The sequence below is a fragment of the Anabrus simplex genome, chromosome 1 (assembly GCF_040414725.1).
Source record: "Anabrus simplex isolate iqAnaSimp1 chromosome 1, ASM4041472v1, whole genome shotgun sequence".
In the NCBI taxonomy this organism is placed as follows: Eukaryota; Metazoa; Arthropoda; class Insecta; order Orthoptera; family Tettigoniidae; genus Anabrus; species Anabrus simplex.
The window spans coordinates 953,038,390-953,054,887 of NC_090265.1; the positions used below are offsets into that span (position 1 = coordinate 953,038,390).

At 37.9% G+C, this 16,498-nt stretch overlaps 1 protein-coding gene across 10 annotated transcripts in view; it reads right to left on the reverse strand.

Moving 5' to 3' along the window:
* EndoA (endophilin-A) overlaps window positions 1–16,498 on the reverse strand; it is a 732,000-nt gene that overhangs the window by 514,097 nt on the left and 201,405 nt on the right. Inside the window, exon 2 of one of the 10 annotated variants that reach the window (XM_067136716.2) lies at window positions 11,000–11,051. The exons of the other annotated variants lie outside the window; for them this stretch is intronic. The gene's annotated coding sequence lies outside the window, so the exon portion shown is untranslated. The remainder of the gene's footprint in view (window positions 1–10,999; window positions 11,052–16,498) is intronic. 10 annotated transcript variants of the gene reach the window in all.

A 16,498-nucleotide genomic window follows, 5' to 3' on the forward strand; every position in this document is an offset into this window, starting at 1 on the left:
ATAATTATTATAAGAATAAGAGATTCAGCAATGAGGTTATGTCTAGATGATATAGGTCAAGTATCTACATTACTTACCCAACCGTGTAGTTAAACCGACTCATGCAGATAAAAAGTGACGTTCTGTCATTCCCTGGGTTATTACAGAACGTTCTTAAAACAGGAGTAGGTACATTTAGGCCTATCAGGATAATTTATTTGGTTATGGTAATCTACCTAGCTAATGCCATGTTTTTAATTTTCAACAGGTGTGTCACTTACATTTCATGGAAAATGACATATTGTGTGAATCGAAAGCTGTAGATTCAAAGACTGGGAAGACCTTAACTGTGCCATTAAGTAAACCACAGTTAACTAAAACAGCTATACCATGTAAACTTCCAAACTGCCCATCATATTTAAACAAGACATCCACATTCCATCGAGATGCACCATCAGAAAAGAAAGAAATGCAAGAAGCAAGAGCATTACAGTCAGCTATTGTCAACAGTTTAAACACATTAAGTGAATTCAGAGAAAAATATTCCTTTCAAACATTTGATGACTTAACTGAGAGATTAAGTTATGTAAGTGTTGGTGTTAAATGGTCAGTTGTAAATAAGAACCAGAGTGTTATTTTTCTGTACATAGATTCTGACAAAGTGCCACATGATATTGTATATATAATTATTGATGGAAACTTCAGTGTTAGTGTATTTTTAGGTGGTTATGAAATTAACTGTGAAGATATTCCTAAAGTAGTGTCTTCTATTCCAGAAATAGAAAATATCATGAAAACCTGTCAGAGTTTCATGTTAGAAAGAACTAATAATCACCAGTGTAGTGATCTCATTGTGCAACTCATGGACAACTTAAATTGTGGAGAAAAAAAGCAAAAAACTGTTGAATTCTTAAAATCCCAACTTCAGTTATGTGTTACACAACCTGAAAGACATAGGTTTGACTCAAATGTATTGATATTCGCATCTTTACTGTTTTTCATATCAGCCCATGCATATAAATTCTTAAGAAGTTATGGATGTATTATTCTACCTCATCCAAACACCATAAAAAAGTTATGTGGATATGTGAATGTTGATCCTAGTAATGAAAACTTTTTGTCATACATGAAAGATAAGGTACCACAACTAGAGGACTATGAGCGTGTAGTAACACTCATGTTAGATGAAATACACCTAAAACCATACTTAGATTATAAAGGTGGTAATGTTGTTGGTATGGCATATGATACAGCCATGCTTGCTACAACAGCACATGTGTTTATGGTTCAGGGTGTTGTTTCCTCTCTCAAGGATGTGGTTAATATTTTGCCTGTCAATAAAATGACTGCAGACAAATTGTTTGATGTAACAAAAAATGTTGTGGTTGGCTTGGAGAAATTAGGTTTTAAGGTAATTTGTATAATTACTGATAATAACTCTATAAATAGGCGAGCTATTTCTAATTTTGCAAACCCACCTCAAATGAGTATTGTGTACCCCCACCCAGCTGAACCTACAAGGCCATTATTCTTTTTAATTGATGCTGTCCATATATTTAAGTGCATAAGAAATAATTGGATAAATTTGAAGAATGATGGCTGTACATTTGTCTATCCTGATTTCATTGAAAGGGACAACACTAACTATGCTTCATTTTCTGCTCTTCGAGGTCTGTTTGAGTCAGAAAGTCATAAATTGTTAAAATTTGGATATGGTTTGAGTATTAAGGCTGTATGGCCATCAAATTTAGAGAGGCAAAATGTCAAGCTTGTAATGCAAGTGTTTAGTGGTCATATTGCGAACAGTCTCTTAAAGCTAGGTCCTACGAACAATCTCCAGAACTACGAAGGCACTGCCAAGTTTATAGAAATAATAAACAGATGGTGGAGTATTGTAAATGTAAAGACACCACTCAAAGGATTACGATCAAGGGAGGAGGTGCAGAAACCTTTAACTAACAATCCATCAGATGAACGAAGAAATTTCTTGAAACAGTTTCTGCTTTGGCTTGATGATTGGGAAAATATGAATTTACCAGGTGGAACACTAACAAAAGAGACTCACTCTGCTCTTAAATTAACCACTTATGGTTTAATTGAATTGGCTGAATATTGTCTGTCTGAGCTCAAAATGTCATATCTTCTACCTGGTAAGTTTCAAACTGATGCGTTGGAAGCAAGGTTTGGCTTATATAGGCGGTTGTCTGGTTCTCAGTATCATGTTTCTGTTAGACAGATATTTGAAGCTGAAAAAAATTAAGACTTTCAAGTTCACTGCAACTAACTATCTTTAAAGCATGGCACCTCCAGTAAGCTAACCATAAGCAAACTAAATGTACCTAGATGAAGAAGATTATCCACTCCATAATGATTGTTTAGAAACTGAACATTTCAAGCACATAAATGTATCTGAAACTGATTTGAAAATATCTGATTCAGACTTGGCAGTGCTGACGTATGTTGCTGGCTATTGCTGTTATTCTATTTTAAGGAAGCTCAAGTGTCAAAACTGTTCTGAATTTTTAGTACTGGATAAGAAATTGGCATGTGGTAAAGAGCATGAGTTAATCACAGAGTTAGATAGGGGAGGATTAAAATATCCTCAGGAATTGCCAGTAATGATTGTTATGTATACATATGTGTTCATGCAGAAGCTGTTAGGTGAGGAGAACATTGAAACCTTTTTAAAAATAAAAAATCAAAGGCCAACAGCTTTGAGACTGATATCTGAATTAATCTGGTCGATTGATGAATTTGTTATGTATCAGTTTTGTACACAGCATGAATGTAAGGAGGTTTGGGGAAAAATTACATGGATTTGTATTAATATCCTGATGAACAATTATTGCAAAATGGTGAACAATAACAAATCTGTCCAAAAAAAACATATTGGTAAAAGAAAGTTGAGTACTCTTACCAGCAAAACAAGCCAATGTGTTATCAGAAAGAAAATAAATTAAATTCCACACTGTTACTTAAAAGCTCCTGCACATAATCATTGTAAATAAAATGTTCATGTTATTAGATTGTGGAAAATAATTTTAGTTATGTGGGCTTATTATAATTTGTTTAGTGATAAAGTATTATTTTATGGTAGGCCTATATTTTATAAGTATAGAGCTATTAGGTTGTAGATACTTCATTATACAGTATTTTTGTATGAAAAAACTTGATTTGCTTACATTTTAAGTCTGTTATAATTATCATAATTGTCTGTTGTAGTCTAATTATTGTGAAGAATAATTCCAATGGTAATATTTTCATGAAAATAAAATTGCATTTAGTTCAATACTAAGGTGTAAATATTGGAAACACTGTGCTAATAAGATAAAGATGTGAAATTAATGAACCAAAGTACTGTTTTCAAACTTACCATTTTGGATTTTACTGGTTTGACACAAACGTAGGCCTAATAATATGTGGAACTGGTACTTTATACAGAGTATTACAAGCATATTCCTATATAGGCCTTTTGGAGTTATTGGTTTTATAAAATCAGCTAAACTGCTAGAATATCAGGTGTAGGCAATTTTTTATTTTAAAAAATACATCTTGACATAGACTAAGATAGCGAGCTGTAATTCCACATGCACCAAGTTATTTATATAATAACTTAACTCTTACTTGGTAACTCAATTTGACTGTGCTATACATAGTAGGTATTATGTTTCAGCACATTATAATCATATTTGTAAATAATGTGGAAGTCTCTGCAACTGTAATACAGTAGGTACTTCCAGTAGTAGTTTTCACATCAACTTTTATAATTGATTTCTGAAAATTATTATGAATGCCTGGTTTTGGGGGGCACAAATAAAATGAAATGAAATAAAATGAAACTACCCCATACAACAATCATTTATTATCATAACAAATGAACTGAGTGAGATGGCTACGCGGTCACGTAGTTGTCACCTTTCATTCAGAAGGTAGGGGTTCAAACCCCACTATTCGCAGGCTTGAATATTCATTCTCACACGAGGCATATGCTGTGGCTGTCCTTTAATTAAGAACACAATTGCATGCTTGTTGCCATGTGCCCTGTCTGTGTCAGTATGATTTAAAACATATAGAAAAACAAAAACAAGCAACAAATGCTGAAATATCTTCAAACTTTAACTCTTCCTGTTGCAGTGTTATGTTTTCTTCCAGTATTTATTAGCATTTGAGTAACATTTTGTTGGTAATTTGTGTAAACTGATCGGAATGAAGGTATGTAATCTCAAAGTTCCTGCCAGTGTTCTTGGGTTTATAAACAAATAAGCTTTTCTTGGCAATACTTTTAAGTTGTAAGGTATGCAAAATTACAGCTTGTTATGATATTTTCTATGCACCAATCATAAAGCTGAAGAGTTGCCAAAATTTGATTGCTGTTGTCTGACATGTGTAGCTAGTCGCATAACAGTTCCTGCCACACCATCATATGCACACTTCCCATTGGATGTTGCGTAGAAATGCCATTAACCATACACATTAAAATCAGCCTCATTGTTACAAAGAATAATCAAATCACTTTTATTCCACCGGGCGAGTTGGTGATGCGGTTAGGAGCGTGCAGCTGTGAGCTCGCATCCGGGAGATAGTGGGTTCGGACACCACTGTCGGCAACCCTGAAAATGGTTTTCTGTGGTTTCCCATTTTCACACCAGGCAAATGCCGGGGCTGTACCTTAATTAAGGCCACAGCCGCTTCCTTCCCATCCCTAGGCCTTTCCTGTCCCATCATCGCCATAAGACCTATCTGTGTCGGTGCGACGTAAAGCAGCTAGAATTTTTATTACTACACTGTGCAGCTGATCCATCAGAAGAAATGGTATGTATGTTTCAATTTTACCTTTTCTTGTTTTTTCTCAGAAAGAGCAAAGTTCAAAATTTCAGTAGTGGTGGTCTATCAAACTTTTAATTGTAGGTATGTTACAAAAACATCTTGAGAGTAATTAGACTCAGATTGAACACACCACTTAACAAAATAAATAATAACAAGATTTTTTGAGTTCTTGCGTGAGACTTTAAGAATACAGTATGGTAGGCACATTTTTGCGTTCAACTTTAGACTTTAATTAATATATTTATTTTAAATGTAAGGTATAGGATTCTGAGAAATTAAAATTACAGTTCTTGTCATTTTGTGCTTGAAAATTAAAACAAACAAAAAATATGGGACTTGAAAGGTGCTTAAAATGAAAGACCGATATTTTTCTTTGAAAATAAGTTTCTTAAGCAAAACCAATGATATATCAAAATATGTGAAATGCTGCATCTCTAATTTTAGCAATATTTCAGTAATTCATTTATCAATGACTCTTGAGATAATTATCTGGAAGTTACATAATTTTGTAAAATGCCATCTCTTACTGTTTGTAACAAGTATTTAAAGTATTTTTTCAAATCGTAGAGGGTCAGATTGTTTTCCTTTCAAAGGTAATGACTCAATATTGTTTGTATATTTTCAGTTATTTTTAACACAAAATGTGGTAAAAAAATTAATGTAGGCTATATCTAACACGAGCATTGCTACTATGCTATGGTAATAAAACCAATTTAAAATGATATTTTTGTGAGAAACTTAAGACGTGATAAATCACCGTAATTAAAATTGAATTCCCGACTTTTAAATGCTAACTTTGAATTATTTCCATATATTATTATTGCATTGTATTTATTATGAAGAATAATACAGGAGGTGGCGGCTTTTTTCCGAAACGAAACGAAACTCGATTTGGTTACTGGTCGTCTCGGATGTCAGATAGGCAGCGTTCGCCTACAAGCAGTGACGTCATGGTTGAGCTGGAAGGCTTTGTCATCTAGGCGGTGTTGTCAAAGAGCGACATAGCGCGAAAGAGGAAAGAGACGAAGTAAGCATAAGCAGGTGATTGCTCGATATCTATTTTACAATCAGTGTAGGAAAGCCGTTCGGATGGTGCTTGATAAAAATGAAGTAAATTGCAAGATAGCAACAAAAGATGTATTTTCATTCTTTTCTAATATCTATTTTACTTCAAGTGAAAACACGCGCAAAGAATAGTACTTAAAGATGCATAACGCTACGATCAGATCATTTGCTCATGGGCTGCAATGATGGCACAACTTTAAAAAATCCAAACTCTGAGATGAGTACAAAGTTTCCCTTAGTAGTGAAATGCAGAAATCACACGATTATTTAATGGAATAAAGAGCAAACGGTTCGATGGGAGTTCAGTTAATAAACATTTTACTTAAAAATTTCTCCTTCATTCCTCTTGCCGAAGCCATGATCTAAATGTTTTCAGATGTGTCACTATTGCTGCAATGTTTTTATAACAGATTATGTTGGATTATCTTGGGAGTTTGTGGCTTATAATAATGAAACAAATTTACGGACAATGCTGGAGTTTGCAATAAGTCCTATTTCGTATTTTTGAGCTGTACCACTACTGCAGCCCATGAGCGAATTACCTGATCGTCACAAAAGTTGAAGTCGCCGCAGCTGGTAGGAAGTATCCGCGTGAACACTGCGCCAGGCCCAGATCACATTTTGATGCGTGCTGCTAAAGACGATCTGGCCTATTGTTATCGCCCTCACTGCTACAAGAATGCTGCAAACAGAGCTGCTTTCTTCAAGCTAGGACCGATTTCGTACCAAATTCAACCGAAGAACTGAGGAAAATATCCTTCCGCAAGTGAACACTTCCCTCTTTCCCCTTCACGATCTCACGTCCTGAACCTGGCGGGTAATGCAAGCGGCTTCTATATAACATGAAAGAGATCGCTGAAGACATGAAATGACTCCGAGTATACTTCCCCACTGCTTCACCCACATCAGACATTATCAATTTTAAATGCCTCTCCTTGTTTATCCCTTATATTTCCGTTCTGAATGCCAGCGAAATTTATTCCACAAACATTTCTCGAAAATGCAGATACGATGATTCAAAGCTCTCTCAATGAAATTCCATGTTTACCAACTGATACACCTAATGCGATTATTTATAGTTCCACAAAATTCAAAGATCTCGGAATCTTCTGAGTAATGTGGGAAGCTTTCGTTCAGAAGATCAATGTGCTGAAAAGTTTACACAAACTACGGAAACCATACATCCTAAATATACATTCTAAACAACTCCGCAATGAGAGTATCCAATGCCTCCGAGGACTCGATTTGACAGTGGATTGCAACAGAGCAGCATTTACGGTTTATGACACCATGGGCAGACTTTGAAATAGCGCCCTCCCCCCTCCTAAACTCATTAACAACCGATAATGTGCCAAGTCCAGTTTGGTTTGAGAGGGATATCTCCCATTACCCTCCAATGGAGAGCCATTCCATTATTCACCACCGGCAGCTGATAAAACACATTGCAACATTATTTCTAACCTGTTGGACAAGTACTAATTATTGCTCACTTATGTTAGAACTAGTTGATGTACCCGTGCTTCGCTACGGAATTCTCAGAAAGACTGTCTTTGTAGTTTTCCCAACAAGTCAACATAGGTCATTACAACGACGTCAGTAGGAATGTAGTGATTAGAAGCAATGTTATCATATAAAATACTCGATCAAATGAAAAACCACACATTTTCTCAACTTTAGCGAATAGTACTACGGTGCCGATCTAACAGTCCAAAGTTCCAGAGCTGGAATGACCAGGCTGCAGACGGCTGCGAACACTCCTCTGCCATTATTCCGTTAAATGTGCACAATGCTAATTCCAATCAGTGCCTCAGAGGAAGGATTAAATAGCTGGAATGCTATGATGAACCAGTGTGTTACGTACCAGCAGTAACAGAAAAGTTATGAACCAGAGGAAAGGAATGGCAAGCTAAAGAAGAGAGAACTAACTCCCTAGCTACTTCCGCCAATATTCAGGCAGGCTGTTATATTCGGTACGCAGCAGTAATCCCATCTATCGGAGATGAGTGGCAGCCGAAGACACAAAGCACATCACAACAAACAACGGTCAATGCAATGTTATTGTTGACCAATTTTATGAGCTTCCTATATTGTAGGCCTTCACATTTAATTTTCTTCCGACTCTGTGATATTATGGCATCTTATAAAATTAGTTATAGCGTAAACTGTAGTTCCTTATTCCCCAACTCTACATACCAATTTTCATTAAATCCTTTTTACCCATGTTCTCGTGACTCAGCGCTGATATGATCGGAAATTTAATACTATATAACTTTAGTTATGTAGTATTTATCGATAAGATCGCTAATAACATACATATTTGAGAATTAAATTTTAGGCCTTCCCCTAAACTACCATTTCGCCGAGCAAGTGGCCGCGCGGCTTGGATCACATTGTACTGTGTCAGCTTGCATTCAAGAGAAAGAGGGTTCGAACCCCACTGTCGGCAGCCCTGAAGATGGTTTTCCATGGTTTCCCACTTTCACACCAGGTAAACGCTGGGGCTGTACCTTAATTAAGACCACGGACGCTTCAATTCCACTCCTACCCCCTTTCCTGTCCCATCGTCTATAAGACCTATCTGTGCCGGTGCGAGTAAAGGCAATTGTAAAAAAACCTACCATTTCAATCAGCGTGAATAATACTATTTATGGTCTAGATTGTAGCGACGTATTCCCCGACTTTACATGCCGATTTTCATTAAATTATCTTCAGCCGTTTTCTCGTGGTGCGTGCACATACAGACAGACAGACAGACAAACAGACAGAAATGGCGGGCAATTAAAAAGTGCATTTCCTTGTTACTGTGGTCACGACCGATACAGAAATACTTTTTTTTTTAAAATTCTGAGCAATGTACAGATAAAACCACTCACTCACCACAGTCCTATAATTCGTGACTTTCACAAATCTATACGTAAATGTTTCAAATTTCTTACTTACTTACTTCTCAACATGTTATGACAAAGATAGATAAATACAAGGTGAAGCACAGTAATGAATAACAACCCACATCAGGTTAACAAGCCTGGGTTTTTTCATGATTTAATTAAAGACACTTTTTTTTCTTTTGTCTGGATCAGGTAAAGTCGTCAATCAAGTTGTTGAACTCCAACTTCAAAGTTGTGGCACTTGCTGTGCATAAAAGCATTAGATCGTTGAGCTTTTCCTCACACATGATCTAACTTATTTTTCCTTACACTTTTTAAAGCAGAAAACACCCTCCATGCGGAGCATTTTGTGGAAGGTATTGTCAAATAAATTCGGAAAGATATGGAAATGCGCTTTTCAATCCGTTACTTTCAATGTAATTTCAATTTCCTTCAGCCACTCATGATGCGAAACGGCTCTGATAATCTCTTAGTGAGGTGAATTCTGGATCTGGCACGTGTTTTATAGCCGGATGCCCTTCCTACGGCTAATCTCCATACAGACGAGTTGAGGAGCTGAGGTAAACGGTGACACACACACACACACACACACACACACACACACACACACACACACACACACACACACACACACACACACACACACAAGTACCCAGTCCCCGAGCGAAGTAGAAGTCCCTTGACAGCCGAGAATCGAATCTGGGAACCTTGAGCCCGAAGGCCAACACGCTAACCAATCGACTACCAGAGCGGACCTCCCATTCCTCCAATATATGAGGCAATCATTCATCACCTTGGGTCTAGTTGAAGAAAGAAAGGATTTTTGAGTCGGAATTTGAGAAGTAGCTGTAGTCGTTGAAGAATGTACTATTACGGCATTTACCTGGAGGCGAAATGGAAAAGCACAGAAAAGCATTTCAAGAATGGCCGACGACGAGATTCGAACCTACGGCATCTCCGGAGTCCACATTAGTGGCCCGAGGCCTTGCCGCTGAGCTAATCCGATCGGTTACCGGAAAGAAAGAAAGAAAGAAAGAAAGAAAGAAAGAAATATTTTTTACAAGTTCTTAATTGTAGCAGGCATAAACCTGACTTTTTAATTACATAAGTAGAGAGTTTAAGTTACGTCCTATCATGAATCATATCTATTCACTGAACAAACGAGTATAACAAATTATTCTTACAGCTACTCACAAAAGAAGTGTTGACAATGTAAGTTAACGGCTGTCATAGGCGCAGAGCAAAATTGAAGTCCAAGCAATATTTTGAAAAGCAGTACAAGAGTTAACTGATCTCGCCAAGCTAATACAATTTTACTCGCCTTGAACTGAAACCACATCATCAGTCGATTCATATTGCAACATCGGTGTAGTTATTAGCCCCGAAAAGGAATCAGTACTAATATCATACAGCGAACTAAGGCCGAAATGTCCTTAATTTTCGAATTTAAAATTACAAGCATGACGAAGTCGTTTACCGAGCTCGATAGCTGTAGTCGCTTAAGTGCGGCCAATATCAGTAGTCGGGAGATAGTGAGTTTGAACCCCACGGTCGGCAGCCCTGAAGATGGTTTTCCGTAGTTTCCCATTTTCACACCAGGCAAATGCCGCCACGGCCGCTTCCTTTTCACTCCTTTCCCTTTCCTTACGCATCGTCGGCATAAGACCTATCTGTGCCGGTGCGACGTAAAACAACGTGTACAAACAAAAAAAAAAAAGACGAAATCGAAATATCTGAAATATATTTCAAGCTGAATTAGCATGCTGAAGTTTCTTTAAGGTATTAAATATTAATCTCAAAACATAGCTCCTTCCCTCTAGATGAGGGTATAGAATACATCTACAGTATACTTGCCTATCCTAAGAAGCAACTGAACGGAGAGCCTTCGAGGCCTCTCAACATGGAAGAGTTGTCGACTACTGGACTCCTAGCTCAGTCTGACTGCTTCCACTTGTGTCAGGCTCACTTCATTTTTCCTATCTGGCCTTCTTTGATCAACCGTTGTTCTCTTCCAACCACGACGATCTTAGGTTCGCGAGGCCTAGGGGGTCTTTAAATTTCTCGTCCTTCGTGCGCCCTTCCCTTTCTTCGAAGTATCGGATTTCTTCCATTTTCCCGTCTGATTGATGTTAACAGGGGATAATTCCCTAGGTCTACTTCTCTTTAAAGCAATAATCACCACCAACAACACATAGTCCTCATCGTATATCGAAAATAATACTATAGACTAGAACACTCACATGACAAGAGCAACACAGGACTCCGGAAACTACTTCTACAGTATATATTTACCTGAAACAGAAGGGGAAAAAATAATCAAATCAACAGCATCAGCTCTGAAGAAGTCAAAATTTAAAACAGGCCTATAAGAATGATCTATGGATACTCTTTTACTTCCAACTACTGATCCATTTTCATCACCTTGTCACAATTTCATATAATTTACGGACCACACTCACACACTCAAAAATCATATTTGTACTGATCCACAAATTAGCATTCATTTCATATAATATAATCAATCAGACCAAAAGTCACGTGATTACTGTACCCTCGCAGCCAAGTGATTACTGGAAATACGTCAAGATCTAAAAAAATAAAAATCTGGAGAACGTATCCAAGTAAGGATATTTCTTAACATAAGCGTTCTTCACTGAGACGCATGCGAACATTGCTGCGAGACGCACATTTTCGTTATGGTCTGGACATTACTTCTTGTATGGGGTTAGTTAGAACACAAACAGTGAGATGTGAATACATGTAAATTGGTTTGGTGAGTCCTTCCACATAGCAATTAACTTCCTCCTCGCTTTCAGGCAGTTACTACTGCAGTATACTCATACTCAATGAAAGGCGGGCATCAGCAAAATGTACGCCCATATAACGACCGAGCTGATATTCACGTTAGTTTTGCCTTTAAAATAATAATTAAAAACATCGTGTGTAACGATCTTTACCTTGCAGGGTCTGAAATTAGTAACTGGAAAGACCTTCATGTTCATTTCTGTAATTGCAGAGCAGGGCAACTCTTGTTAATGCTGTGAAATGTGTTACTAATACGGTTCGTGAGGCTGCAGTAACACTTTCTGGTTCAGCGAGGAAAGCAATAATAAACTTGTATCGCCTAGTATGTCTCATTGTAGAGCGGCTATATTTTACTTACAATTCATATGAAACCACCTAATACAAGATCTTGAGAGATCCAACAGCCTTCGGTTTGACAGTTTCGCTGTGTAACAAATATTGGTAATTGTTATGAGTCGAGTGTAGACCCAGTCACAAAAAAACGCCAACAGGAAGGATTAAAGTGCTATAAGTACCGTCTTTCTTCAGCTTAATTTTTCAAGTACTGCAGTGAAAACATTTTGGGCAAAATACATTAGAAAAATCTGAAGAAAATCAGGTAAAAATTGTTGACAGACCTAATAAATCGTAAGATCTGTAATCCTCACTTTGTTACATATAAACAATAGATATTTGCACACATAATCGGCAAAAATGCCTTTCTGTCTTAGAGTTTTATTTTTCTTATCGAAAAATCCTCCCTTCACTGCTATGACTTTCTTCACCATTCTAGGCATTCTCCACACAAGTTTCTCACAAACAATAATTGCTTCAATGTTGTCCCAGGACTCGAAGAGGATATCCCAAAGTCCATTTTCAGAAGTGGGACATTCCTTCCGCACTCACCGATCCAGTTCTTCCCATATGAGTTCAATGGGGATGGCAGATTGCGGTGGCACACACAACACTCCTCTTCTTCACACATAAAACTCGGTTTGGATCTATGAGGTACTTTTAAGAGACCGTCATGCCATTCACACACCCAGCACATCCTGGAAGCAATGGCTCTTATATCGCAGCTTATCTCGATATCTGGAGGGTTCCCCACTATCCACCATCCGTGGAACCGTCTAATCGCAGACAGCTCTGAGCCCTCCTCCTGGAGGCAGATATTATTATTATTATTATTATTATTATTATTATTATTATTATTATTATTATTATTATTATTATTTTAACAAACACATTGCAATCAGGAGATATTTCGGTGACAATATCTTCTTACAGTATAACAGCAACTAGAGGAATTACCTAAGGTACAAATAAAAATGGAGAGAATTACACGAAAATAGAAGAAAACGTGAAATTATACACGGAAAAATATAGACTGCATGAAAAGTGAAGAATACATAAAAATTAAAAGTTGCGTACAAGTAACATGATAATTAATCTACAAGTAATCGCATAGGAATCCAGAGAAATATATAGAATATTTCTTTAAATATTACTTTACATGTAACTTAATAGGATTCACATGAAATTTGCAACCATTTCTGAATTAAATACTGATACTGATTAATGTCATGGAACTTCTTATTGGAGGATGTGAATAAAATCTCACATATTGTGTATGATCTCCAATCGAGAAAAGAGGAAACCTCCTCTTAGAGTTTCTCTTCTCTAAAACAGGAGTGTATAATAAACTGAAGTCTTGAATGTCAGGGTTCGCCTTTTTCAACCCAACATTGGGAATGTAACTTTCGAGTGTCGTGAATTACACAACACTCTGTTGAGGGATAAGATAGTCCAAGGCCCTCATCAGAGTTTGCACATTAGCAATTCTACCACCGGCGTCCATAGCTGTTCCTTCTCCCATACCCTGAGTGATTCGACTGCGGACCGTGGGTGTATCCGGCTGCCACCAACTTTTTATCAGAACTTAATAATCGCAATATACAATTAATTTTCACACTAACATTGCTCTAAGGAAAGTTAACTTTTAGTTAAGGGCTCTTTAATAGAAAACAACAAACCATATTATTCTGATTCCTATGCCTCCTTCGCCTTTATTTCTGATGCTGTGAGTTACATGTGTATTGAATTTCCACTCATGCATAATTCCTGGACTTGGTGTAAGCGTTCATGATTTTCCTTCTCTCTTGTCAGCTCTAGTCTGTATCTGCCCCTATTGTGATCACCCTATGCGGTAGTTTGTAAATTAAAAGCTAAATGGTTATATTGGCTTCATCGCAGAGTACATTTCCCTTCCTGGTGTTCGTATCACAGGCTTAGTCGTCATGCAGCGGAATCGTCTTAAGACTTTAACTAGCTATCTTTAAGGGTCACTGGTAGCGAGTCGGCCTCCGGATTCCAAGATTGCGAGAGCAAACAGGATAAGAACGGAAGGAACATTTTAAACGGAGTCGTGATTTCCATAAAAACAAAATCCGGAGATTATTAAAAGACATAAACGTCCAGATTGAAACTTTAAAATTATAGGAAGATTAGGAGTGTATGATACCTGGCCTAGTTCATCTCTATACCCCATCAAATGGGAGGAAGATGTGTACATTGTTGTCACAGCGCCAAAGCCCAGTATAAAAGGGCCGAATTGATTTTTTGTTTTGTTTATGCTGAGGCCATCTTTACTAGCCTTACTGTGGTGTCATTATCTGTTGGCAATCATCATAGTTATTGTATTCGTATTGCCTACGAGATAATAGCATCCATATTTGGGCATTGTTACCATGATGTGAGAAAAAATATTTTGGTGCATTAAGAAATATTGAATTAACAGATGGATAGAAATGTATTTGCAAATCAAGTGAGATTCATTCTGCGATAAAAGAGTTGTGTTTAATACCGTCGAAACTGAGTATTGCATGGACATGTTACTGGGGAAATTTGCAGAATGTGTAGGACAATATTAATGCTATATTTTAAGTTACAGGTTCGCCACAGTAAATAATAATCGATCTGTCCTCCTAAAGGAATAGGCATAAATTGGGAGTAACGATGATCGACCGTTAAGGAAGGATCGACCAAGAGATGGGAGGGCAGTACGAAGACATCGCAAGTTAAGTGGCATTTTTACTTCCTTTACACTTATTATTATTATTATTACTATTATTATTATTATTATTACTATTATTATTATTATTATTATTATTATTATTATTATTATTATTATTATTATTATTATTATTATTATTATTATTATTATTCCTCTTTCATATTGGGTTATAATGTTCAAGATTAAATCGCAGAATAGGAAGGACGGGGTAATTTTCCGAAGCAAATGAAGAAAATAGTATACTACAGATGTAGACATGATAATTCCTCCGTAGTTTGTTATCCCTACCTTGCCTTACCTACCGCTAAATGCCAACGAGGAAAAGGGCGACGAAAGGATGAGAAAGGATTAATGTTATTTGCTTTACATCCCACTAACTACTTTTACGGTTTTCGGAGACGCCGAGGTGCCGGAATTTAGTCCCGCAGGAGTACTTTTACGTGCCAGTAAATCTACCGACACGAGGCTGTCGTATTTGATCACCTTCAAATACCACCGGACTGAGCCAGGATCAAGCCTACCCAGTTGGGGTCAGAAGGCCAGCGCCCCCAAAGCGTCTGAGCCACTCAGCCCGGCGATGGGAAAGGACTGGGAGAGGATTGGGAAGGTAGCGGCCGTAATTAAGATACAGTTGAAGCATTTTCCTCGCGTGAAAATGGTAACCACGGAAAACCATCTTTAGAACTGCCGATGGTGGGATTCAAATCCACCATCTCCCTAATGCAAGCTCACAGCTGCGCAACCCTAACCGCGCGGTCAACTTGCTCGGTTTCCGTACTACATGTACCTGCATGTTTAGACGAGATGTGTGTATGAGAGCGAATTTAACATTGTCTGTAAATACAAGGAGGAGAGCAGTGCCGGGGATGATATTCTTCATATCTGATTATATCTGTTATTGTTGTTCCCGTGTTTACAACGTTGCATCTGTCTATATTTACTATACAAGTTGCAGATAATTTTAATGAATGACTAATTATTTAAAAGGATGTTCACCAGTTCTTTGAAGAGAAGTTATTATGTAGGGAGAGTAAAAAATCCAACAACGGAATGGTATGCAAACAGAAGACCTGTACAATTTTGGATTTTTGTTGTAACGAGATGGATGGATGGATGGATGGATGGATGGATGGATGGATGGATGGATGGATGGATGGATGGATGGATGGATGGATGGATGGATGGATGGATGGATGGATGGATGGATGGATGGATGGATGGATGGATGGATGGATGGATGGATGGATGGATGGATGGATGGATGGATGGATGGATGGATGGATGGATGGATGGATGGATGGATGGATGGATGGATGGATGGATGGATGGATGGATGGATGGATGGATGGATGGATGGATGGATGGATGGATGGATGGATGGATGGATGGATGGATGGATGGATGGATGGATGGATGGATGGATGGATGGATGGATGGATGGATGGATGGATGGATGGATGGATGGATGGATGGATGGATGGATGGATGGATGGATGGATGGATGGATGGATGGATGGATGGATGGATGGATGGATGGATGGATGGATGGATGGATGGATGGATGGATGGATGGATGGATGGATGGATGGATGGATGGATGGATGGATGGATGGATGGATGGATGGATGGATGGATGGATGGATGGATGGATGGATGGATGGATGGATGGATGGATGGATGGATGGATGGATGGATGGATGGATGGATGGATGGATGGATGGATGGATGGATGGATGGATGGATGGATGGATGGATGGATGGATGGATGGATGGATGGATGGATGGATGGATGGATGGATGGATGGATGGATGGATGGATGGATGGATGGATGGATGGATGGATGGATGGATGGATGGATGGATGGATGGATGGATGGATGGA